This window comes from Lygodium microphyllum, chromosome 14 (genome assembly GCF_053477565.2).
Source record: "Lygodium microphyllum isolate KBCC chromosome 14, Lygodium_microphyllum_v1.1.10, whole genome shotgun sequence".
NCBI classification, from domain to species: domain Eukaryota; kingdom Viridiplantae; phylum Streptophyta; class Polypodiopsida; order Schizaeales; family Lygodiaceae; genus Lygodium; species Lygodium microphyllum.
This window is the reverse complement of record NC_141148.1, coordinates 88,392,267-88,417,516: the sequence shown is the minus strand read 5'-3', so window position 1 is coordinate 88,417,516 and position 25,250 is coordinate 88,392,267.

Genomic DNA, 25,250 nt, shown 5'->3' with positions numbered 1-25,250 from the left:
ACTATGTCTTCATCTTCCGGGTCCTGGCTTGTAAATTTAAGCCTTCTGACAGACGCCCTTGATTTCTCGACTGCACGACCAGATGTGGATTCTCCACTGCTATCTTGGATCGTGAGTGCAGTGCTATTCAAGGTACATCTCTCGTCAAGAGTGTCATGTCTAGTCATCTTGGCATTTGCAGCTTGCTGATGTTGCATTTCACTCTGACTAGACATGGTATGAACACAATGTCTTTGTGTTCTCGTGGCGTGGCCTTTTTGCCCTTGATGGCTAGATTGGCCCATTGAGGTTCTAGGGTCTCTGTTTGTCTCTATTCGGGTATGGGCTTTTGGCTGCTCTTTTGCAAGTGAGAATCCATGCTTGTGTAGAGCCATCACTTCACTAGGGTCCAATTTGGAAGACCTGTCACGGCACGCATTTTCTCTCCAACCTACTCGGGGGAGGTGCGGAGGGGGCAGAGCCCCCTCTGCGGGGGTTCGGGGGGGGCAGTCCCCCCGGCCCACAGGGCCGTTACGGTAGACGCCATATGCAATTTGGAGGACCGTTTATAGCCAAATTTTGAACTACGTGCTCTAAATTTTATCCTAGTGAGGATCTGTGATGTGCCTTTAGCTCTACGTAGCCTTTGGGGTCAATCTTGGGGTTTAGATGCGTTAGAATTTGTGTTCTAGATACCTGTCCAATTTTGACAGTTTTCTGTCCGATTCTCAGATGTCCGATTTTTAGGAATCCGATTATCAGAATCGGACGTCCGATTTTGGGTTGGTCCGATCGGCCCAGTGATCCGATTTTGCTCACGTCCGATTCTGGGAATCGGATCGAAAAGGTGGTCCGATTTTCAAAGTGGTCCGATTCTTGGAATCGGATCAGACAGCGTGGTCCGATTCTGACTGGTCTGATTCTGGACTAGTCCGATTCTGACTGGACTGGTCCGATTCTGGACTGGTTGGTCCGATCGGATGGGGTTGGTCCTGGTCCGATCGGACGGAGCGTTCCGAGTCTGAGTGGTCCGATTTCCAAAATCGGACGGGTTGGTCCAAATCCGAGTGTCCGAGTGGTCCGAGCGTCCGATTCTCAAAATCAGACGTCCGATTCTGGGACTCGGACAGCGTGGTCCGACGGCGCGGACGACGGCCTGCGAGTTGCACGCGATGCCTCTAGGCTGACGTCTACTACACCGAATCGTCTAGCGCCTTCCAGATAGGTGCAAGACACTACAAGGGAATGCCAGACATGCCTGGAACCACTGTGGTGCTCGAATTGAACGGCACTCCAAAGATCTGTGCCTCTATTTCCCTGTTTTAGCCTGTTATACAGCAACAGAGGACCCTACTGTTTGTTTCTTTTTTTCTTCATTTTCTTTGTTTTTTCCTACCCTAAATGCATCCAAATCACAAAATAAATACCTATACTACTCCATTCCACAACATAAATAACAGAAAGCAAAAAACCTACTTGCCAAGGAGATCGAATACCATCTTCAACCCCCTCGCTTCCTACCTATCTCAAGCACCAGTTCAGGGAAACCCTTACTTTGATGCTCGATTCGAAGCGCGCAAGCGCTCAAGACTTGAATCCGTTGGTCCCGGCAACGGAACCAAAATGTGGGAGCTTTCACTCAACCGCCAAGACCCTCGGACCGCTTATTGTTTCAAGTGTTCCAAGCCGAGCACTAATGGCTACCTCTCACATAGCCGACGCGCCATCCATATCTACGGGTGTAGTGAGCTTACCTTGATGCCGTTCGAGTTACCTCCTCTCCCGTGCACTCCGATAGCTCCACGATCCAAGTGCAAGCTTCAAGAAAGCTCGATCCTCCCGCTCCAAGCTCCAAGCTCCATTGCCGCGAGCAAGAGAAGAGAAGAGAAGAGAAGAGAAGAAGAGAGGAGAAGATGGAGAGCTTCTCCTCCTCGGTCCCTCACCCTCACACACTCACTCCCTCACACTCTCACACTCCCTCTCTCAAGCACAAGCTCAAGCAAGCAAGAACAAGAAGAAGAAGAAGAAGAGGAGAGCTACTTTTGGCCACACACAAGAATGAGCTTCTCATTCACTTTTCAACTTTATATACAAAACCCTAAATCCCTTTTGGGCAGTCATCCCCTTTTTCCCCTTTTTACATGGCCGGCCATAGCCTAGGCCCTTTTTCCCATTGTCCTTCTATCTTCCTAGCTTCCTTTCCACCGCCCATCTATATTTACAAATTGCACGAGTGAGAGCCCGGCGCTCTTTTACAAGATTTCAGGGTGCATCTTTTTATTTTAAAATGCACATTTCCCCTTTTGCCTTTGCCTTGGACTTTTAAGGTTGCCCTTGCGCTTTTGGCCTTTTCTCCTTTTCTTTCTTCAGTCGGGCTACCTTTTTTCCGCCTTTGCCCTGCGTCTTTTCCACTTCCTTTTGCTTTCTTCGTGTTGGGGTTGACATCATGAAAACTAAAAAATTGGCCCCATCAGAAGCCTTTAGGGGGACACCTGACCAGAGGCTCACGTGTGGAGCCTTGATTTTCCAGATTTAGGGCCCCACACAACATGAGCCTCCAGGTGTTCCAGATGCTTCTGATGGGACCTTTTTTTGTGATTGATGTGTCCTAGAAGAGTCTATAGGTAAAATTCAAGTCAATCTAATCATTGGTTACATTTTTTCTAAAATCTTGATATATTAATTCAAGTTTATGGATTTTTAACAATTTTGGCTATAAGTTGAAAGTTTCACCTCATTTTACCCATTTAAGTTTTGTGTTTCAAGTTCTCACTCCTGGAAAACATGGCACACACCAAGCAAGCGACTTAAAGATTCACCACAAGAACTCCCATGCAGAGGCAACCTCCCCTTGCTCCACCACCACCACCACCACCACCACCACACCACCATCACAAGAGTTAATGGAAGCCAATCATAGTGGCCCTCTGAGAGATCAACCATTATCAGAAGACCATGCCCCTCTTGATACCAAAGGCTGCATTCCAAAAGGTGGTGTGGGAGAAAATGCAGAACATACTGATTAGAAATAGCAAGAGACACTTCCCTGATAGTTCAAGTGTGGATTGACCTGATAAATGGACTACCCAAGCTCTCCTTGCACTGCAGGAAGCTACTGAAGTCTTCATAATTGACTTGTTTGGAGACTCAGTCTATGCAACAATGCATGCAAGGAGGGTTATCGTCACTTACAAGGATCTAGGAATAGTGAGATTCATTCGGCGATGGAGGGACAGTCCTGGTAGAGACCAGCAACAATAGGGGTCTACATCTATGGAAGCTAGATATTGAAACAATTTTGTAAAACCCTACTTATATTGGATCCTATGTAAATTGTTATGAATATGAATATATTTTTTTAGCACATCTTATTTTTGTTTAATCACCTATTCTTTATTTTATTTATTTATTTAAGTTATCATTACATGTCTTTGGATAAATAAATGTTACGCACAAATTTGATAAAGTGTTGTGTATTAAATTTAAATGACAAATCATATTGCGTATAAATCTGAAAAATAAGTATTACATTCAAATACAAATAATAATAAATAATATGTATCACAAACTATATTGCATGCAAATCCAACAACATTGATTTTTATCAGTACAAGAGAAGATTACAAACTGTGTTACATTGCAAAAGAGACATCATTAGGTAATAAGTACATCTAATCTCTCCTAAGCTTCTTGGAGCTAGGTTCCCCATGGTTAGAGCTGCTCTTTATCATAGGTAGCAATACATTTTTCCCCAGACGTTATTGCCTAATAATATTGGGGTCTTCAACTTGCTCATACCATGGGCCACCATGGAGAAAAGTGGGCCAGACCTAGTACTTGTGAACAAGTACAACAGCTTTGAACATCGAAGCAACACTACTTTCTCCAAGCTGGAGTTGGTTAGGATGGTCTTGAAGGGGCCAGCCTTCATCAGTGCCCTCAGCTTTAGGAAGTTCTTAGCGAAAGCAAGAGAACATGTCTTATGAAGTACTACTATGTCATTGACAAGTTGGCCAATGTACTCTTTCAATGCGAAGTCATGTATCCTTCGTTGGCCACCAGATTAGCCACCTTGCCTAGATGAAAAATCATCTATATAGATAATGTCCTATGTCACATAAGTTCAGTATCAGACTCACTATTCATGGAGTATTAAATATATATGCTTCAGTTTTGCATGCAACTTCACCCATAGGGCCTCGAGGGCATCAGGGTCCACATCATCAAATTTGATCGAGATCAGGAGCCCTGTGCACAAGCCCAGGCCTTTGGGGACTTGAATATGCACCACATCATCAAATTTGACCGGATTAGACCCCTGTAGATTTAGGCCCTCAAATGCGAGCCTATAGATAAGGCTTCTATAGGGGTCTGATCCCAATCAAATGCAAATTCAGACCCCTAGATGAGAGCCAATGGACAGGGCTCCTACAGGGGTTCGATCCCAATCAAATTTGATGATGTGGGTCTTTATGCCCTCGAGGCCCTATGGGTAAAGTTGCGTTGAAAATTGAAAACACTACCTTCTCCGTATCATCTATCTGCTTACTATAATGGAGCATCCAGGTCTACTCTTACTATTACCGTGTTTCCCGCAGCAGAGAGGAGAGGAAAATGGAAAAAAGAAAATAGCAAAAAATGTGCAGGATAAAAAAAGAAAAAGGTGCCTTGACCGGTAACCAAACCCTGAAAAATTTAAATATTTGGGCACGACCCTCAGAAAGTCTTAGCGTCGCCCCGAGACAACAAAAGAGTACAAGGCGCACCATTAAAATGTGGAAGCGCTCCCAAATCCTTGTAAAAGAGCACCAGGCTTGCTCCTGTGAAAAGCGTACGCATTAGTTGGGAATATGATAACTAGAGCGGTGGGAAATGGGAAAAAGGGCCTAGGCTACGGTCGGCCATGTAAAAAAGGGAAAAGGGGATGACCGCCCAAAAAGGATTTAGGGCTTTGTATATAAAGTTGAAAAGTGAATGAGAAGCTCATTCTTTGGTGTGTGGCAAAAGGAGTCTTCTTCCTCCTCTCTTCTTCTCTCCTTCTTGCTTGTGTGTGCTCTTGAGAGAGGGAGTGTGAGAGTGTGAGGGAGTGAGTGTGTGTGGGAGTGAGGGATCAAGGTGAAGCTCTTCACCATCTCCCCTTCTCTTCTTCTCTTCTCTTCTCTTCTCTTCTCTTCTCTTCTCTTCTCTTGCGCGCATGGCTATGGAGGATGGAGCTTGGAGATAGAGGAGGATTGAGGATGCTTGAGCTAGCAATGAAGAATCGTGGAGCTACCGGAGTGCAAGAGAGAGGAGGGTACTCGATTAAGCATCAAGGTAAGCTCACTGCACTCGTAGGATCGACGGCGCGTCGGCTAGGTGAGAGATAGCCATTAGAGCTCGCTTGGAACACTTGAAACGATAAGCAGTCTGTGGGTCTTGGCAGTTGAGCGAAAGCTCCCACATTTGGGTTTCGTTGCCGGGACCAATGGATTCAAGCTTGAGCACTTGCACGCCTCATATCGAGTATCGAAGTAGGGGATTCATCCCCGAAATGGAGCTTGAGATAGGTAGGAAGTTTGGGTGTTTTTGATCTTCGAAACAAGTAAGTATTTTGGGATATTTTGGTTGTTGATGATTGGAAAACATGGAAAAATTAGTTCAGTTTTTTGCTTTCGATTTTTATTGTGTTTAGAGTAGGCTAACATTAGGAAATCGCACCCGAGAGGCATAGGGTTTGATGCTATAAAACAGGGAGAAAATCGGAGAAAACTGGTGGAAAATGGAGGAAATGCTCATTTGAATGTGTAGAAATCGCAAGGAGAGTGATCGGTAACATCCGGGTAATGTCCACTAGGGATATAAGTTCTTGGAGGGCAAGGAAATCTTCATTTGCAACCAATTGAGAGAGAGAGAGAGAGAGAGAGAGAGAGAGAGAGAGAGAGAGAGAGAGAGAGAGAGAGAGAGAGAGAGAGAGTGAGAGCTTGGGTGACCCGTTCGATCAATCAGTGCGAGGAGTTACGTTGCTATTGGCGATCCCTAGGTATATAGATCTCTTTCCCATCACTCCAGCATCATTTCTGTTGAATCTTGTAGCGTATAATAATCAATATCTGAAGATTTTGGACAATTTCGTGCTTGAAAGTGCGTTCAGGATGGCGGAATCAGACACCCGATTCAGTGTCCAATTCTCAGAATCGGACGTCTGATTTTGAGAATCAGAGGTTCGGACAACCATCCCAATTGGACCAACCCGTCTGATTTTGGGAATCGGACCACTCGGACTTGGACCACTCGGACCACTTGGACTTGGACACTCGGACACTCGAACCAACCCCGTCTGATCGGATGCTTCGTCCGATAGTCCGATCGAGGAAATCGGACTCACGTATTAGGACACGTCAGCAATTGGACCACACATCGGGTCTGATTGGACCACTTGTCCGATTTTCGAAAATCGGACACTTAACCCCCGTCAGATTCTGAGAATCGGACGGCTCAAACTCGGCGGCTCAAACTCGGACCCATCTGGTCCGATTCCGAGAATCAAACCACTGGTAAATCGGACGTCCAATTCTCAGAATCGGACACGCCCTTAGGCAGAAAAGAAAAAGAAAACATCAAAAATTTACCCCCACGACCGACTGGAAGTGCAACCCGCTCCAGGACAACATAGCGAACGCCTTGTAGGGAGTTCCCAACATAGGAGTCATGACCAAGGGACAGGGGGACAGTGTTGGAGCACTCCCCCGCGACCTGACGCATTGAGAATGGAAATCCAATCGGAGGACGTGTGATCGACCCCCTAGTGAATAGCAAGAAGCAATGCATACCCTAAAACTCGCTAGACCGGCCAGGACTTGAGCAACGAAGCTTATCAGGTCCGAGACGAGACAAGAGGGCGTAAGCATATAGAGATCGATTGCTGCACTCACACTGAATTCCACACTTGAAGTACACATAAGAAAGTTGAAAGCCTGATTGGGCACAAGTGCACGAGAAGCGACACACGCACCGAGTGACCATAAATCGAGGGTTGTATTCAATAACCAAAGGAACTCACTTAGATAAACCACTCAAGGAACCCATCAATAGGAGAGGACCCAAGACGTAGACAAACTATCAAAGCGCAGAGTAGGACCAAGCAGGAAGCGCCAATGACGAGGATCTGTCAAGTCCATTCAACCTGATCGACAGCGTAGTGGAGCGCGAGAACTCGACCATGATAGAAGAGAGCCCAAACCATCGGTCTAATGAGGAGCTCGATTTGAACATATTCCCAGATGCTATTCAACATATGGTGAGCAGTTACGATGCGCACGCGCGGTACGAGCACCACGGCAGGACAGCAGACGCAATCATTGCAGATCTAGAAGAGGAGAGAAGGCTAGCCCGCAAGGCATTGTAGGGCATAGCCGAGTACAATAGGGATCAGCAGGCTAGGAGCCAAAGGCAAAGCATGGAGCTGCATGAGGTGCAGCGAGTGCTGAACTTGGCTGGCCGAAACCGAACGGACCATGAGAGAGCACTGGAGGGAGACTTGACATTGAGCAAGCTTCTCATGAAACGGTTGCTCGATAATACAGCAGTAGAGTAGAGTGCCACCGCACTAGCGACGTCACTGCTCGCAGGATTAGGGGCGAACCAAGGCTCAAAAAGCCAGGCCAAAATACCGATTGTTGCCAAGCAACTCGATAAGTACCAACCTCATGATGACCCATACAGCTTTGTTGAGCAGTTTGAGCAAGTTTGCAAAGCCAATGGCCTCAATGACCAAACTCAATGCTCGCAAGCATTTGGGATTTGCCTAGGCGATAAGGGTAGGACGTGGTATACGAGCCTAGATGCTGCAGAGCGAGCCAACTTCAATGACCTCAAGGATCTCTTTGTCAAGTGATTCACCGAGCCCGGATACTCCGATAACCTGCTAGTACGCTTGATAAACATCAAGCAGAAAGAGGAGGACATCCGCGACAACATGACCCATGTGAGGAGTCTCTTTAAGAGAATCCCTCTAGGGGAGCAACCGACTGACAGAGCAGTTTCGACTATATTCATCAGCGGAATTCAAGACGAGTAGTTGTATAAGGCTTTGGCAGGCAATTCAAGCTTGCAACGGGACGCGGTGGCTAGAGTGTTTGAGGAAGCCATCAGAGTCGATGATCAGCTGAAAGAGCGAAGCTCCAGGAGCTAAAATCTAGAGGAGACCAACTCACGAAGCTCAGAGAGAAAGTCAGCCTCTAGTGAGCGGTCAATCCCATCATCCCAAGATAAGGGGAAGGCCACGGAGACAGACCATGGCTTAGACAGACCATGGCTTGGCTGAGGTCAAGATGGAATTAGCCAAGTTGCAAGACATGTTGAGACGACCAACGCGGCCGCACGTCCAATGCGTGTACTATGGCGGAAACCACTTGTTGCTGGCCGAGTGTCAAGACCCTAGGTCAAGACCTTGTGCTAGCTACGGTAGGTTCGGCCATGATGTTGCGCATTGTAGATTACCAAGAAGATTTCCATACTCGCAACCCTACGGCCAGCCTTATCTAGCGAACAGGCCACATCCATTTTTCGGAAGGGGAGCCCCATAGGCTCTTCCCGCGCCTAACAATGTGAAACCAGCCATCCCTAGAATGGACATAAACCCTATAGGCATTCCTAGACCACCTGGTCCTTACGTGACCCACCCACCGAGCGATGCTCCAGTCCACTACGTGGAGGAGCCGAATGATGAGAAGACCTACATATACCATTACGTCTCGCACGACGACGAGGGCAACGCGGTCCTCATGGATTATCGACCTGTGCCGGTGATGGCGTTAGGACGAGGATGAGGTAGAGGCCTAGGAGGGCAGCCGTAGGATCTAGTCACTTGTTGGACTTGTGGTCACCCCTGTCATGTCTCATCACGTTGCCCTGAAAGAGAGCAGCAAAACAGAGACAAGGCTGACCAAAGGTGCGCAGAGTGTGGAATCACCCATCTTTTCATAGATTGCCCAAAGCGAAATCCATCCTCTAGCTCAACCAACTTGCCATCCGTCCCATTGGGGCTGTTTGGTTTTGAAAACCCCGATGGGGAGGCCACACCTATTCCATTGCGGGTCATGACGCGAGCCCAAACGAAGTAGGCCGGCATCTCTCTGCCAGGACCTAGCAATCTTAACGCAGCCTCGATAGGGAAGAAAAGCCGCAGGCGGAAGAAGAAGAGATCGGAAGCTAAAGTCGCCCTAAAAACTGAGAGTGCTACGACTCTGCCTATGGGAAAGAAGGTTTTAGATGCAGAGGAAAAGACTTCAACCCCTAAGACGGCCGAAAAGGGAAGTGCTAAGGTAGGGGAATACCCGCATCCAAGGCAACAATTAGAGGCCATAGAAAAGGTGAAGGAATGGGTGAAGGAGGCTCAAGAGCATCTCAAAGATGATGAGCCCATCATAGAGGACGAGATCGATAATCTCTCCAGCGTAAACATGCCAATATCACCACCTCAACCTAAGTCGGCACAAGCAATTGTGCCACAAGCAATGCTGCTAAGACCGAGCCTTGATGCGACAGAGCCACAGGTCAGTCGTCGCAGCCAGTGGCCCAAACAATCTGGGTTAGGGGAGGGACGAGTATCCAACGATCTCCTGACCACGTTAGTGACTACCCCTATAACACTTAGCCTGGGAGATCTGCTTAAGCAGCATCCTACCCTATGGCAAGATCTTAAGCAGTGGGTCGAAGGGTCACAAGAGCAGGTCACAGCAGACCCTCAAGACCATGATGCAGAAACGCAATTACCAAGTTTGACGCTGCACTCCGTGCCTAAATCCTTGCACATCAATGCCTTTTGGGAAGGCTCTAAGATGCACACAGTCTTACCGGTCCTAGCTCTAGGTGACACAACAAGAAAGGGGATTGTAGACACGGGAGCTGGGGTTAGTGTGCTTAGCCATGCAGTGCTCCAGACTTGGGGAAACCTGCCTGTCGAAACTGCTAGGTTTAATGTCATGTTAGCAAACGGTATGAGAGTGAAGCCATTCGGGGTACTTAAGAATTGGCCAGTGAGGATCGCAGGTGTCCAATTCTCTGTTGACTTTATAGTCATGAAGGGAGTGGATTACGATATCCTATTAGGCCGACCCTGGATGCGCAATGCTAGAGTCATCAAAGATTGGGGTAACGGCTTGATCTTCCTTGGCAATAGAATAGACACCGTAAGAATAGAGATGGACACTTGGAAGACCTCACCCAGTTGACCTAGATGCCATCTTTGCTATGCTCAAGGGGAACACTCAGATCAAGAGGCCCTATGGGCCCTTGACCAAGTATATCCCATGTTCAGAGGATGAGTGGGATTGGATACACGTTCTTGCTACAATCGACCTGCCATTCTCAGATCATGAGGCGTATGAGCAAGCCATCAAAACGATCGGCAAGTCCAACGAAGCACTCTCTACACTAGTCTGCATGATGGCAGGAAGCCGCCGGGGAAAGCCTGAGCCTGTCACCTTCTAAGTACCATCCAACAAAAGGGAACTCCAGGGGATACTGGAATACCTAACAGACCAGCTAGCTGGCAATCCAGCTTTGCAAATTTCAAACCACTCCAGGATCTCTTAGAGGAATCCAAGTGGCAATGGACCAGGTTGCACGATTTAAACCTCATGTATAACTGGGCCCTAGTTCCTGGCCAACGGCATGAGACATACCAAACCCTAGGAGATGACGAGAAGTCGGATTACAAAGATTCCAGCGAGATGACGAATACAAAGACTACCAATCCTTTAGTGATGAGAGCGAGGGTGAAGTAGATACCATAGAATGCGACACTGAACGACGAGAAATTGAGCATATACGAGCAGATGCCAAGCCGCAAAAAAGGCAGACCCTTAGAGTAGAGGCACGACCCTTAGAAAGTCTCAGTGTGGCCCCGAGACAACAAAAGAGTACAAGGCGCACCATTAAAATGTGGAAGCGCTCCCGAATCCTTGTAAAAGAGTGCCAGGCTCGCTCCTGTGCAAAGTGCACGCATTAGTTGGGAATAGGATAAATTAGAATGGTGGGAAATGGGAAAAATGGCCTAGGCTATGGCCGGCCATGTTAAAAAGGGAAAAGGGGATGACTGCCCAAAAAGGATTTAGGGCTTTGTATATAAAGTTGAAAAGTGAATGAGAAGCTCATTCTTTGGTGTGTGGCAAAATGAGTCTTCTTCCTCCTCTCTTCTTCTCTACTTCTTGCTTGTGTGTGCTCTTGAGAGAGAGTGTGTGTTTTATGTCAAAAAGATATGAAAATTTACAACTTCTCTCCTTATATACCAATGTCTGTGTGACATGGCATATTATCAACATTCTAACTATTCCCAACTTCTTACAATCCATCCCTTCCCAAAAGTTTTTGTCCTCCAAAACAAACCTAGAAAGAGCTAAAGAAGAGATAGATAGAACAGAGTACTACTCTGTTTTATAGCTTTACAAATGGGAAATGAATGAAGAATTATCATTACAAGGGCTGAATTTGAAGAACGGTAAGAGGACCCAACTATATACATGACTTGAAGTATTTCAGAAGAAAATGGAGCCATAGAGTCTTCAACAACTAGTTCCAGAAGAAAGTAGACAACTTGCTGAATAAACAGTCCCTGCTAGACCAAATCTGCCATAACTTTTGATAGAAGTGTCCAAATAAGATGTACCACATATCAAAACGAAGCTCTTGAAGAGTACTTTAAGCTCATGTAGATAGCTTAATTCTGAAAATGAAGTACGATAAAAACTGTTCTAAAACAGCGTGCTGTCCTGAACCAGTCTGCATCAATACTAGCTCCATAAGCAATAGGCTTCAGCCACCAATGTATCCCTCAAGTATGGATACTCATCCAATATTGAATCAAGTCTCCAAGAAGCCTCTTCAGAGGGTAAACCTCTCCATTTAATCAAATATTCTACAATAGAACGTGATCGAAGCTTCTTTTTGCGCTGACCTATAACAGCCTCTGGGATGTACTGAACAAGACCATCTTCATCAATAGGTGGCAGCTCATCAACTATATCCACTGGATCACCATAATAGGGCTTGAGCTGACTAACATGGAAGACGTTATGAATCTTTGTAGAAGAGGGAAGCTCTAGTCTGTAAGCCAAATCTCCAATCCGCTTAAGGATCCTGTAAGGGCCATAAAATCTGTGGGCAAGCTTATTACTGGATCCATCTTTCAATGTAGAGTACTTGGATTTGGGCACCTTCAACAAAACCAGCTCTCCTTCTTGAAACTCTAAAGGTCTCCTCTTCTCATCAGCATACATCTTCATCTGATCTTGAGCCTTCCTTAGATTCACCTTGCATTGCTGAAGAAGGGTCTGCATTCTTTCCAACTCTTCCTTCCCATGAGGGTTGATCTTTTCATTAAAGATGACTGTGGGTAAGGGCACCTTGTAACCATACAAAGCCTCAAAGGGTGAAACTCCTATACTCGCATGAGTGGAATTGTTATAAGCAAACTCAGCCAGGTGTAACCAAGAATCCCATGAGGTTTGGACATCATAGCAAAAATGGCGAAGATAAGTCTCCAACCATTTATTAACTCTCTCTGTCTGTCCATCAGTTTGGGGATGATAAGCCGTAGATGGAGCCAACTTAGTACCCATAGATATAAATACCGCTTGCCAAAAGTTACTCATAAACTTTGAGTCCCTATCATGGACAATCACCTGCGGTAATCCATGTAATCTGAAAATATGCTCCATAAACTGATTGGCCACTTGAGAAGCAGTAAACTGAATTTTTGTTGGGATAAAATGAGCTGCTTTGGTGAGTCTGTCAACCACCACATAAATACTATTCCACCCCTTCTTGGTAGTAGGTAAGCCAGTGATAAAGTCCATAGTAATATGAGTCCATTTACCCGTAGGAATAGGCAATGGCTGCAACAAACCTCCTGGCTTATGGGTGCTATCCTTATTTTGCCGACAAGGCATACACTTCATAACGAAGTCCTTGACATCTTTCCACAGTCCTTTCCAATAAAAGCTCTTGTTGATCCTGTCATAAGTCTTGAAAACTCCCAAATGTCCAGCTAAAGGCGAAGAATGTAACTCCTCCATAATTTTCCGCTTGAAAGAAGAAGTAGAGGGAATAACAATCTTGCCCTTCCACCAAATAAGACCATTTTTAAGCTGGTAATGCGAGTTTTCTTCCATAAGACCTTGCTGTAATTTCTGAAAGATTTGGCTGAATTCCTCATCTAAGAGATAGGCCTCTTGTAGTTCTTCAATCCAATCACTATGTAGTTCTGTCATGGCTGACACTTTGCAGGCCCACATACGAGAAAGAGAATCAGCCACTATGTTATCTTTGCCCCTTGTATGAGTGATGTCAAAGTCATAATTTTGTAATGTTGCTATCCATCGTCGTTGCTTTGGAGTGAGATTTGACTGAGTAAGGAAATACTTGAGTACCCGATGATCACTATGTACTCTGAATCGGCTGCCATATAAGTAATGGTGCCATTTCTTGATTGCATGCAGGATAGCCAACATTTCCTGGTCATAAACATTCATGGCCATCTCCTTATCTGTAAGCTTACGGCTTTCAAATGCAATTACTCCATGCTCCTGAAGCAAAACAGCCCCAATGCCACGGCCACTAGCATCACACTGTATAGTAAACTCTTTGGAGAAATCCGAGCATACAAGGATAGGAGCAGAAGTAAGTAATTCCTTTAACTGGTTGAAGCTGCTATCTACAAGAGCATCCCAAAAGAAAGCCTCTTTCTTCAACCTGTCAGTCAAAGGAGCTGCAATTTCCGCATAATGCTTTATAAATCGGCGATAGAATGAGGATAGACCAAGAAATCCTCTAAGAGAGGTAGTAGTAGTAGGCGTTGGCCAATCTCTTATGCATTGCACCTTCTTGGGATCAGCCTGTATTCCTTTTTCACTGACTATATGTCCCAAGTATTCCACTTCAGTCTGCATGAAAGAATACTTCTTCTCCTTAGCAAAAAGCCTATGATGTCTCAACACATCAAAAACCTTCCTCATATGTGACAAATGATCCTGTAAAGTCTTGCTATAGATCAAAATGTCGTCAAAGAACACCAAGACAAACTGAAAGAGGAAAGGTTGCAAAATCTTATTCATCAGGCTTTGAAAGGTAGTTGGAGCGTTTGTAAGCCCAAATGGCATCACCAAGAAATGGTAGAGCCCACGATCAGTCCTAAAAGCAGTCTTGACTTCATCACCCTCTCTCATGCGAATCTGATGATACCCTGATCTCAAATCAATCTTCGTGAAGAATCGAGCCCCCTTAAGCTCATCAAGCAAATCATCAATCCTAGGTATAGGATACCTATTCTTCACTATTATCTTATTGAGATCCCTGTAGTCAATGCACATTCTGAAAGATCCATCTTTCTTTTTGACTAACAGGACTGGGGATGCATAAGGTGAAGAACTTGGTTCAATGAATCCCATTTCAAGAAGCTCTTTGATTTGCTTGGCTACTTCCTCTCGTTCACATTTTGATAGTCTGTAAGGTGGCTTATTGATTGTCTTTGAGTTGGGTTCCAAATCAATGGGGTGATCCACTGCTCTCTTAGAAGGCAATGAAGTAGGTACTTCAAATAAATCTCTATACTCCTCAAGAAGAGCTGTCAAGGCTGGATGGTTTGCTGAATTATTGGGCTGATCCTGTGTTTTTTTGTTCAAATGCAAAACAAATATATGTGAGCGCTTCTTGTACTCTTTCTTGAGTTGTTGAATGGTGATAAGCTGAAAATAAGATCTACTAGGGATTCCCTGTAAATGGATGAGCTGTCCATTGGAGAAAAACTCCATATATAACTGTGAGAAATCCATAGTAATCCTGCCTAAAGTCATCAACCAATCACAACCAAGTACAATATCTATGGGCCCCATTTCCAAAGTGATCAGGTTTACTTTGACTTCAAAATTTTCAGCCATCTGCAAAGAAACCTGTGGGCAAATCTGTGTGCTGATTTCCTCTTCACCATTAGCCACTTGTACTCTAATGGGCTGCTGTAAGTCAGTGGGAACACAATTCAACTTGTACATAATGGATTTATTGACAAAACTGTGAGTATTGCCACTATCTATCAAGATGAACATTGGCTTTCCACATATGCTTCCCTTCATACGAAGTGTATTAGGGCTCTTAGATCCCGTCCAAGCATCCATAGAGATAGAACAATTAGTGGGCAGCAGGCAACTCATTACAAAATCCACCAGGATCAAATGGAACATCTCCGCCTGGATCAAAAGGAAAAGAGTCAGATGGATCATAAAAGTACTCCTGTCCACCATCATCCTCGAAATCTTCATTTTCAGCATTGATTGTCACTGCATTAGCTTCATCTATGTCATTTTCAAAGTCCTCAAGAACTAGCATACTCTGAAACTTTGGCTTGGCATTTTTGTATACACACTTTGAAGCATGGTCAGGAGTATACTTTTCTCCACACTTGAAGCATAAGCCTTTGTCCTTTCTTTCCTTGTAAAGATCCATGAGAATATTTTTGTAATTTGTATTGGTTGAAGTGGACTTAGGCTTATTGTCACCCTGCTTAAACTCAACCTTTGGACTGTTTGCTGTCCTGAAATTGCTTTGAAGCCTAGAAGCATTAAATGGAGGATAAGTTGGTACTCGTAAGCTCCCACTAGGCATATGATTGCTGCCATAAATGTTACCAACTTGCCCTTGCTTTAAAACAGTCCTTGGCTGTCCATAACTTGGCTGAAATGAAGACTCTTTCCTATACTTTCTTCCATAGCGCTCTGCAAGCTCAATAGCCTTGAAAAGTGAAGTAGGATTTTGCGCCATAACATCAGCTGACAAGGATGGTTCTAAACCATACATAAACTTGTGTAACTTGGCCTCATCACTGATGTTTTCCACATACATGGTCAAGTTGAGGAATTGGTTTGTATATTCTCTTACACTTAGGCCCTTTGTTCCAAACCATACCATCTTCGTTCTAACTTCTCTTTTTCAAGAGGTGAAACAAAGACTTCAGCCATAAGTGCCTTGAAAGCTTCCCAATTCTCAATAAGTACATTCTCTTTCTTGATATATCTCCACCAAGTATGGGCAAATCCTTCTAAGTGCAATGAAGCAAAGTGTATCTTCATATCATCAGTTTTAGGGAATATGTCAAAATAGGACTCCATCTTAGAGGTCCATTCCTCTAATTCTGATGGTGAAGATGACTGGCCATTGAATTTGGATAAAACAATTTTGTCCTTGAATTCTCTATCATGAAAGGGTCGCTGTCCCAAAACTGGTTGATCAAGATTTCTAAGTACAGAACCCCCAAATTGAGACTGAAATCTTCCAACAGGTGGCTGAGAATTACCATGTAATCTTCCTGTTGGTAAGGTACCCCTGGAATTCTGAGTATGCAGTCCAAAAGCTTGAGTATTGGCTCCATTCAAACTACCCAAATAGTCATCATACCTTTGTGAAGCTTCTCCTACTTCATACTGACTATTTGGAATGCCTCTTCTTCCAATGATCCCATCTCCATGACCATTTTGGTTGGATGGCTGAAGTGGGACTGGAGGGTCACTATTTGAACAAGCCTTCTCATTGGCTTCTTTTGATCCCGTTTGCGACGACATTAATTGAGAAAATTTTGCCATAAGTTGAGCATTGGATTCTACTAATTTATCAATGGAAGCCTTGGTTTGGGTAGTTGAATCCATCAACTTATCAATGGTAGACTTCCTTTGACCATGAGATAAAATCATTTGCTCCATTGTAGACTTTGTTTGACCATATGATAAAATCATCTACTCCATTGCTGGCAAAATAGCCTCATGGCGTTCCCTATGTCTTAGTTCATGGGCACACAATGTATCAGTGAGTATACTGATTTCTCCTTGTTGTTGAAGCTCTTCAGGGTTCTCTTGAAGTGTGCTTTCCATCATGGAATCCCTGATTTGCTGTGCATAATCCTCCTGGACCTTATTTTTGCCTTTATGTCCTGCCATACTAGTACAGTCCTGCAGTACCCCCTGTCAGTAAAACGGCTATAACTTTGGCTAGGAAACTCCGATTTCAGAAATTTTTTGTGCGAATCGAAGCTAACAATGCCCTCATCGAGATGAGCTATAGCACGCTATAACAGGTTTAGGACAGAAAATTCTATAGCTGAATTTCAGAGTCTGAACTGTCCAGTCCTGCACCCTGTTTAGACCTATAAGTGCCCTGTTTTGACCCTGTAATGCAAGAGAGTAACCTCAAATGGCTACCAAACCCTGAAAAGGGGTATATAGGACCTGTGGGTATCCTGTAGTACCTGCACTTGTGCTTCAGCAATGAAGGGTGTACCTGTATCCACCTGTAAATACCCTGTAAGTAACCTGTAAATTCCCTGTTTTACCCTGTTTTAGTCCTGTAGGTACTTGAGTCCTTGGAAAGTCTTCAATCTTCAATCCTCCACTCGCTGTACCTGTGTGAGGGATAAAACGGCATGACAGGCTCCCTACACGGGCTCCGAATCACCGGGAGGTGGGCAAAGTTCCCCCCAGGTCAGTTGGTTGCACCCCTTCGGGATCTTCGATAGTGAGGGAGGGTCACCTCTCTTTTGTCCCACTATCTCCCCCGGCATCCACCTTTTTCCTCGGTGGGAATATCAACATGGCAGAGGCTAGTGTGCTAAGCAATCAGCATGATATGCAATTCAAAAATATCCATTCAGCCTTTCATGAGATGCAATTGATTGAGGTAAGAAAACTTGAGATGGGAGAAGGGTTTTACCTATGCAATTCAGTGACTCACGGATTGCTAGTACTTACCCTTTTACAATTTTCCAATTTAGGCAAAAGAGAATCAACCAATCAATTGGATTAGAGTAAACAAAGGCACCAATCAATGTATTCAGTCAATAAGATTCAAGTGTTATGCTGAAATCTCAGATTGAGGCCTTTAATTCACTGATTGAAGCTAATATGGATTAGGCAAGCATTGCATTCATGAATAGATGAATTCAAGCAAAGGTTGGCTGAGAATTTGATGAAAATGTTCAATTCTTTAATCTCTCAATCAAATGGCTTAAGCTCAGCAATTGGATTAATGAGAGAGATTAAAAATTGAAGAGAAATACCTTGACATGGCTGAAAATGACTTGCCAAATGCTTGTTAGGGCTCCTGGTTGTCCAATGTTAGTAAAGTAATCCATAAGGCTTGCTTATCTGATGGTTGAGACCAATCTTGAAGCTTCAAATGCTTGAAATTGAAGCATTAAACCCGTTTCCCCCAAATTTTTACTCCATAGAAGCTCTTGATCCTCAATCTTTAGCCATCCTATGCTTAATCCTTGCAATTTGTTGAAGAATCCTTGTTGAAATGATTCCACGGGCCAAAAGGATGAAGAATCTTCAGGAAATTGTCAAGAATTGGAAGCTTGGGCTGAAGCTTTCATGGCTGCCCATGGACTGTTCACCTAGGGTTCAAGAGGAGCTGAGGAATCTTTAAATGTGGCTGAGAATCTCAATATGGCTGAAGATTTATGCTTGGAATGGATCAAGAAGAGTGCCAAGGCTGAGAGGAAGCAAGCTGAAGCAGGGCAGGGCTGGAATCAGCCCGAAAATTGCGCCGCAATTTTCGGGGCTGCTTCTGGCCTGAATGCTGGCCCAATCTTGAACAATCTGGTGCTCAACCTGAAGCTCCTACTGAGTAGGATCTATTCCAAGTGGTTTTTGGTCAAGAAGATAAGAGATGAAAGAGATATGAACAGATCTTGGAGCTGAACTTCCATAGAACCTGCAGGAATTTCCAGGAAAGGGGAAAGAGAAACCCCTCTTTTCAAAGTAACCACAGTTTGTTCCCAAACTAAGCCCGGTTAACCATCCTTTACCCTAGTTACCTTCAATTTTGCATAAAATTTGGTGACGTCCAACCATTTAAGCCTTTACCCGCCATATCTGACCTTGGATATCTCCAGATGTAGTCACTTGCTAACTGTAGTTGTCCTGCAGCACTCCACTAGTCACTGTCTTGTACTATTTTTGTCTGAAATTGGTTTTGAAATAGGAAAATGAGACTGAAATTGGGAGAAAATAATGGATCAAAGATTGAGGCTCTGATACCACTTGTTAGAGAGAGAACCAGGGAGAGAGAAAGAGGAGAGAGAAAGATTGCAGGAAGAGAGAGAATAAGAGTGGCGAGGAGAGAGAAAGACTAGATTTAGAGAGAGAAAGACAGGAAAGATGAAGAAGCCATAGAAGCTGTGAGCAAGAAGGGAGAGAAAGATTGTAATTGTATTGATATGTCAAAAAGATATGAAAATTTACAACTTCTCTCCTTATATACCAATGTCTGTGTGACATGGCATATTATCAACATTTTAACTATTCCCAACTTCTTACATCCCCTGCCCCTCTAACTCTATCCATATCGCCCCACACCTCTCTCCCTCTCTCTCTCTCTCTCTCTATTCATCCCTCCCCCTCCCTCCCCACCTTCTCTCTCTCTCTCTCTCTCTCTCTCTCTCTCTCTTTCTCTCTCATTTGGCACCAACATCCACACACACACACTTTGTGTGTGTGTGTGTGTGTGCGCGCGCGTGTGCGTGTGCATGAGCATGCACGTGCGCGTGCGCGCGCGTGCGCGTGTGTGTGTCTCTCTCTCTCTTATGACATCCACCCCCACAATGTCTTTCAGTGTCACCTATATCTGACATACATGTCAGTGCATGTGTAGATAGCTTGGGAAATGGATCCATCGTCGAGTGCTATGCCAAATACCGAGGTTGGCATATATGTGGCCTCTCTCTCTCCCAAACCTATTATGCACTACACAAGCAATTGGTTCTTGATGCTGAAGGAGGAAGACATTTGCAATGGCAATGGCTAGCGTGTTCTTACTATCACCTATGCAAATGGCCGAATACAAAAAGCACACTGATCCATTGCAACAGTGACCATGAGGTTGTCCAAGTATATATTTTAGACACCTTGGTCTTGTAAGACTATCTTATTGAATAAGGAAATGGGCCTATGTTATAGCCTTCCCCATAGTAGATCTCACCTAGAGCCCTTGCAGCTTTGAGAAAACAACAATAACTATGGAAGCCTCACCCCCCCCTTTGTGGACATAGCAAAAAACAAGACCATCCCAATGATGCTTGATGTGGAACGGGAGGGGATACGGCCATCCTCTTATGTTGCAAGTGTGGTTGAGTACATAATGTATTTGGGAGGGTAACACCGAGTGTTACATCATTTGCTTCAGAATATGAGTGTTATAGTGAGAGTGGAGAAGATCCCAATTTTGCATGATAACAATGTGGCATATGAGCTTCCACCAATCATGGACAATATGCATCCAATGGAGGATATGGAGAAAAAGTACAATGGCACTTTGTTGGGATAAGTCTAATCTGTAAGAGTAGGATGTGATGTAAGATGCAATCATTTTCTCACACTCCTTACCCTTGCATGTTGGTATTTTGTCCAGGTGGTAGAGGACATTACTCATATGCCAACCACAAACCTAGAAAAGCCAATGCATGTAAGCTTGTTAACTAGGGAGGGATTCAAAGGATCTATAAGCTTGTATGATGCATGTCTTAGTAATTTGGCCAATGCTCTACAATAGAGCATGAAACAACATGCATTCATTGGCAAAAAGTTCCATGGCGCAGGACCCAGTGCATAGAAGCTTTTGAGTCGACTACAATAAGGAATTAGCCCCACACCTCAAGCAGGAGTAAGGATAGTTGAAGAGATGGCAACAAGAATTGAAATGCATCAACATCCCAATTTTAGAGGGGACAATGTGACCATAGTGAGGAAATGAAAGGTTGCTGGGAAAGTGGGGTCAGAGGAAGCAAACACCTCTCACATGCTTGAGTATGTGATAGAAAACTAAACATTTAGGATTCTTTTCCTTCCAATCGATCAAGGAAAGTATCGTCATATTCTTTGAAGAAAATGGTGGTGGAGACAGTCCTTCATGACACCACTTGGGCTATAAGAATGATTCCAACTTGTAGTCATGTGCAATGTCAAGGATGGTTGGGAGCTAGACATGGAAAATGCAAAAAACCAATCAAAAACACAATGCATGGGGTGCATGCACCTTCATTTTGGGGCATCATGGAGTGGTCCATCTCAAGAGGAGAAGCTAGCAATCAACATGGAATGGGGCACTAGTTCATGTGGCTTTGTAATGATAGTGTGGATCATATATGGAATATTTATTCTTCCATTCATCATGCACCACCTAGAGTTCCACTAGTATGGCCAGTGGCATGAGGCACAAATCTGACAGAAGAAGAAATCCACATATTCGAGAGTATTGGGTTTGTTCTACAAAAGGCTGCACAAGGAGTGGATGCCAACGAGGGCTCGCATAGATATCAGAGAGGTGTTTTACAAGCTGCAAGGAAAATGATAGACTTAGCATTCGCTCTAGATGCAACTGTGAAGGGCCACATAGTGGTGAAACCCTTGAAGCATAATCTTTTCAAACTAGAGATACCTAACACAATTGCCTTGCATGAGTGTTATGATGTGCACATTGCAAAGAACCCAATATGTAATTGCCAGGATTTCATGGACCATGTAGCCAAAAGAAAACAATATTTGGCATCTAAGCACCTATACTATGTGTACCTCCAAGTGTTTGGAATGGATGCAAATGTAAATATGTTTATACACCAACCCATGCTTATGGAAGAAAACTTGCACCTCATATTTGGAAGAAAAAGAACTTTTCCAGCACCACCTATATTGTGATCAGCAAAGCAACACCAATTATACCTCTTTGCAAAACCACATTTTATTTTATCGAGAAAATACTGTCATACAATTCACTTGGTTAGCTTGTGTCAAAATATTATCAAGCTTTTGGTGGCCTTCTCTCTTACTTTGTCAAGCAATAGTACTATTGCCAAAAGTTAAAGCAATATAAATGTACATTTGGATTGCTTGTATGAATTATATTGTATTGAATTCATTTGGGGGGAGGGGGAGAGGAGGGAGCTATCAATCCATTGCAATTAAAGTTCTAACTATCCGGAGTGGTCACACGAGTGATCACATTATGATAACGATATATATATATATATATATATATATATATATACATATATACATATAAATATATATATACATATATACATATATATATATATATATACATATATATATATACATATACATATATACATATATATATATATATATACATATATACATATATACATATATATACATATATATATATATACATATACATATATATACATATATATATATATACATATACATATATACATATATATATATATATACATATATACATATATATATATATGTTTATACAATACAAAGAGAAAGAGAGAATGTAGAGAGAGGAAAAATTTGCGGGTCTAGAGAGAAACTGAGAGAGAGTAAAGAGAGAGAGAGAGAGAGAGAGAGAGAGAGAGAGAGAGAGAGAGAGAGAGAGAGAGAGAGAGAGAGAGAGAGAGAGAGAGAGAGAGAGAGAGAGGTGGGCCATGATCTACCATTCAGGGGTGATTGCATGAATGCATCCATGTTGCATGCCACAGAGAGAGAATTGTTTACACAATATAGAGTGCTATTCAAGTGGATGTTAAAAGAGAGGAGAGAGTGTGTGTGTGTGTATTCTTTGTGCACAACACAAAGAGAGGGAATGAAGAGATAGAGAGAGAAAATGTAGAAAGAGAGAGAATATACACGTAGAGAGGGAAACTAAGAAACTAAGAATGAATGATAAGAGAAAGAGAGAGGGAGAGAGTAAAGGTAGTGGTGGTGGTGGCAAGGGGCATAGAGAGAGAAAGGAAGAGAGAGAGATAGAGTGAAGGTAGTGGTGGCAATAGTGGTGGTGGAGAGGGTAGTTGTTGAGACTTCAAGCTCGTATGGTGTGTGACCGCCAATAGAGTCTTAGCTTTGTCAAGCTATATCAGCAAATGTGGGACATTAAATAAGTAGGTGACTTTAGACTTATTCAGTACTTAATGGTCTTATAGACCTTAGTGTGTTGTAATCATTTGATATATATGGGTAATTGAATAAAAAAGAAGAATGGGTGTGAGCATACGGCTCCTCACAGTTACTCCAATTCTCTGTCTCTGTCTTTTTCACTTTTAACATGGTATCATAGCATGTTTTGTGGATGCCTTGCAGGGCTTCTTTGAGCTTGTGTTAAGCTCAGGATAGTGAGCTTTCAACTCAGTTCATAGGGCAGCTTCACCTCAGTTTGCAATGGAGATTGGCAACTTGTTTTCTCTTGGTGTGCAATGGAGGCTTACTCTAGACTTGGTCTAGACTTATCCAAGCCTGTATAGAGCCTTGATTGAGGCTTATGATCTATTAGTTACTAATGCCCAGTCCCAAGAATAGCAGGCGCAAATTCACACTAGCTATTCAGATCTACTTCTTCTTGTATCAGCCCTCTCCAGCTTCTACTCCAGCTCACTGGCAGCTTATCCTTCCTTGTGACACTCTTGGATCTAGTGGAAATGATCCTTGACATCAACTATTGACACTTGTTACTGAGATTGACCACCACATACTCAGTTTTGGACTGTGAAGAATATGTTGGGGTAAAAGGCCCTTGGGTCTGCCCATGTACAGTGACCGCCCATATTCTTTATTCATGTATATATGAAAGTGCAATAAGGCTGTCATAACATTGTTGACAGCACCTACATTGTGTGTGCTCTTCTCTCCCGCGTCTCCTGCATCCCTTTCAACTGGTATCAGAGCAGGTCCTTTGCAAACACTTCCCGGCCTTCCCCAGCATCTACACGAGGTATGAGAGCTTACTTCTCACTCATTTCTCAGCCATTCTTTGACATGAACAATAGGGTTTCATGAAGAGACGGCCATAGCTTCCATCATTGAAGCTTGTTCTCTTCACCTCTTGCTTGGACTTGTCCTAGGCTTGTGTAGGCCTATTGTAGGCCTTCATTGGGTTCTTGCTTATCCCCTACCCACCCTGATTTGGCCCCTCAAGTACAGCAGCATGCTCACGTTTTATTTGTGCCTATTTGCAAAAATGGCTCAAAAATCACTCTTTTTGTCATATCTGGGGCATTCGGAAACCCGATTCAGACAAGCTAAGAGTCTAAGTTGGGGTTTTGGCATGCTCGGACACAATGGTGATGTCGGATTTGCCAAATTCTAATGACAGAATATTTTGCAATAGATTTCAAGTCTGAGATAGCATGTATTTGTATGTCTATGGCTTATGTGATGCTTCTACTGATGTCTACTGATACCAGATCACTTGTGGATGTTATGCCTCTTATGTGAGACGCATTTGGAGCTGATTTAGATCAGGCATTGATTGTTTTGAATAGTCCCAAATCTGTCCAAAACAAGGCAGCCACCTGTTACTTCAATTTTATGCTTACAGGTCTTGGCATTTGATGCCCGATTATGCCTAGTTGGTGCTTACATGTTAGGGAATGTATGCCTATGAGTTGGCACTTGATTTGAGCTTGGCTTGAGCATTATTTTACTCAGTTTTGGACTGTTATTTGTTGATGGAAACTTCAGGACTGAAGCTATTTATGCTATAGTTGGGTTATGCCTATTCGTCATAGGTTGCTCCTGGCTACTCGATATGATGTCGTGATGTATTTGGACTATGCCACATGTCTTGTTTATGCTCCGGAATGCTTTTGAGCTGAGATTAGAGCTCGATTTGGGTTTGACTGTCACTTCTTTACAGCTCGCATTTCATCTATGATATGGTTTATACCTAGGCTACCCAGTACGGGTTATGATGTCTTGGTAAATGCTTTATGCTTTGGCTGTGGATGGCAGTTGTTTGAGCTCGTCTCGACATTCATTTGAGTATTCCCTTGAGCACTTGGACATTGAATTGGATTTTTCCATCACGACCTTGGATACTATATGGGATTTGATGCTCTAATTATGGATCTTGGCTATTACTTGGATGTACTTACAGGTATTGAACAGTGAACTGCTCCCTTGTTTTGGCAGTTGCCTATTGAGCTGTGATTGCTCGTTTGCATTTGATATGTGGGATACTTACCGATCAGTGGACTTGGATAGTGCTTGGGATTTATAGTTATGGCTGTCTTGCTCCTTTGTTGTATGGCATCTATGCTATTTGGGTTGCTATTGCCTGCGTATGTCAGGGAGCAGTTGATCTTTATGGCCACCTGTGTATGCACATGGTCTGCTGCTATGTATTTTACAGAGCCTCTTACCTGGATGCTTTTACACAAATATTTGGGCTTTTATTGGAGCTTGATTCTTGTAGGTTTATTTGCCACTTGTCGTTCTTGGCTGGACATG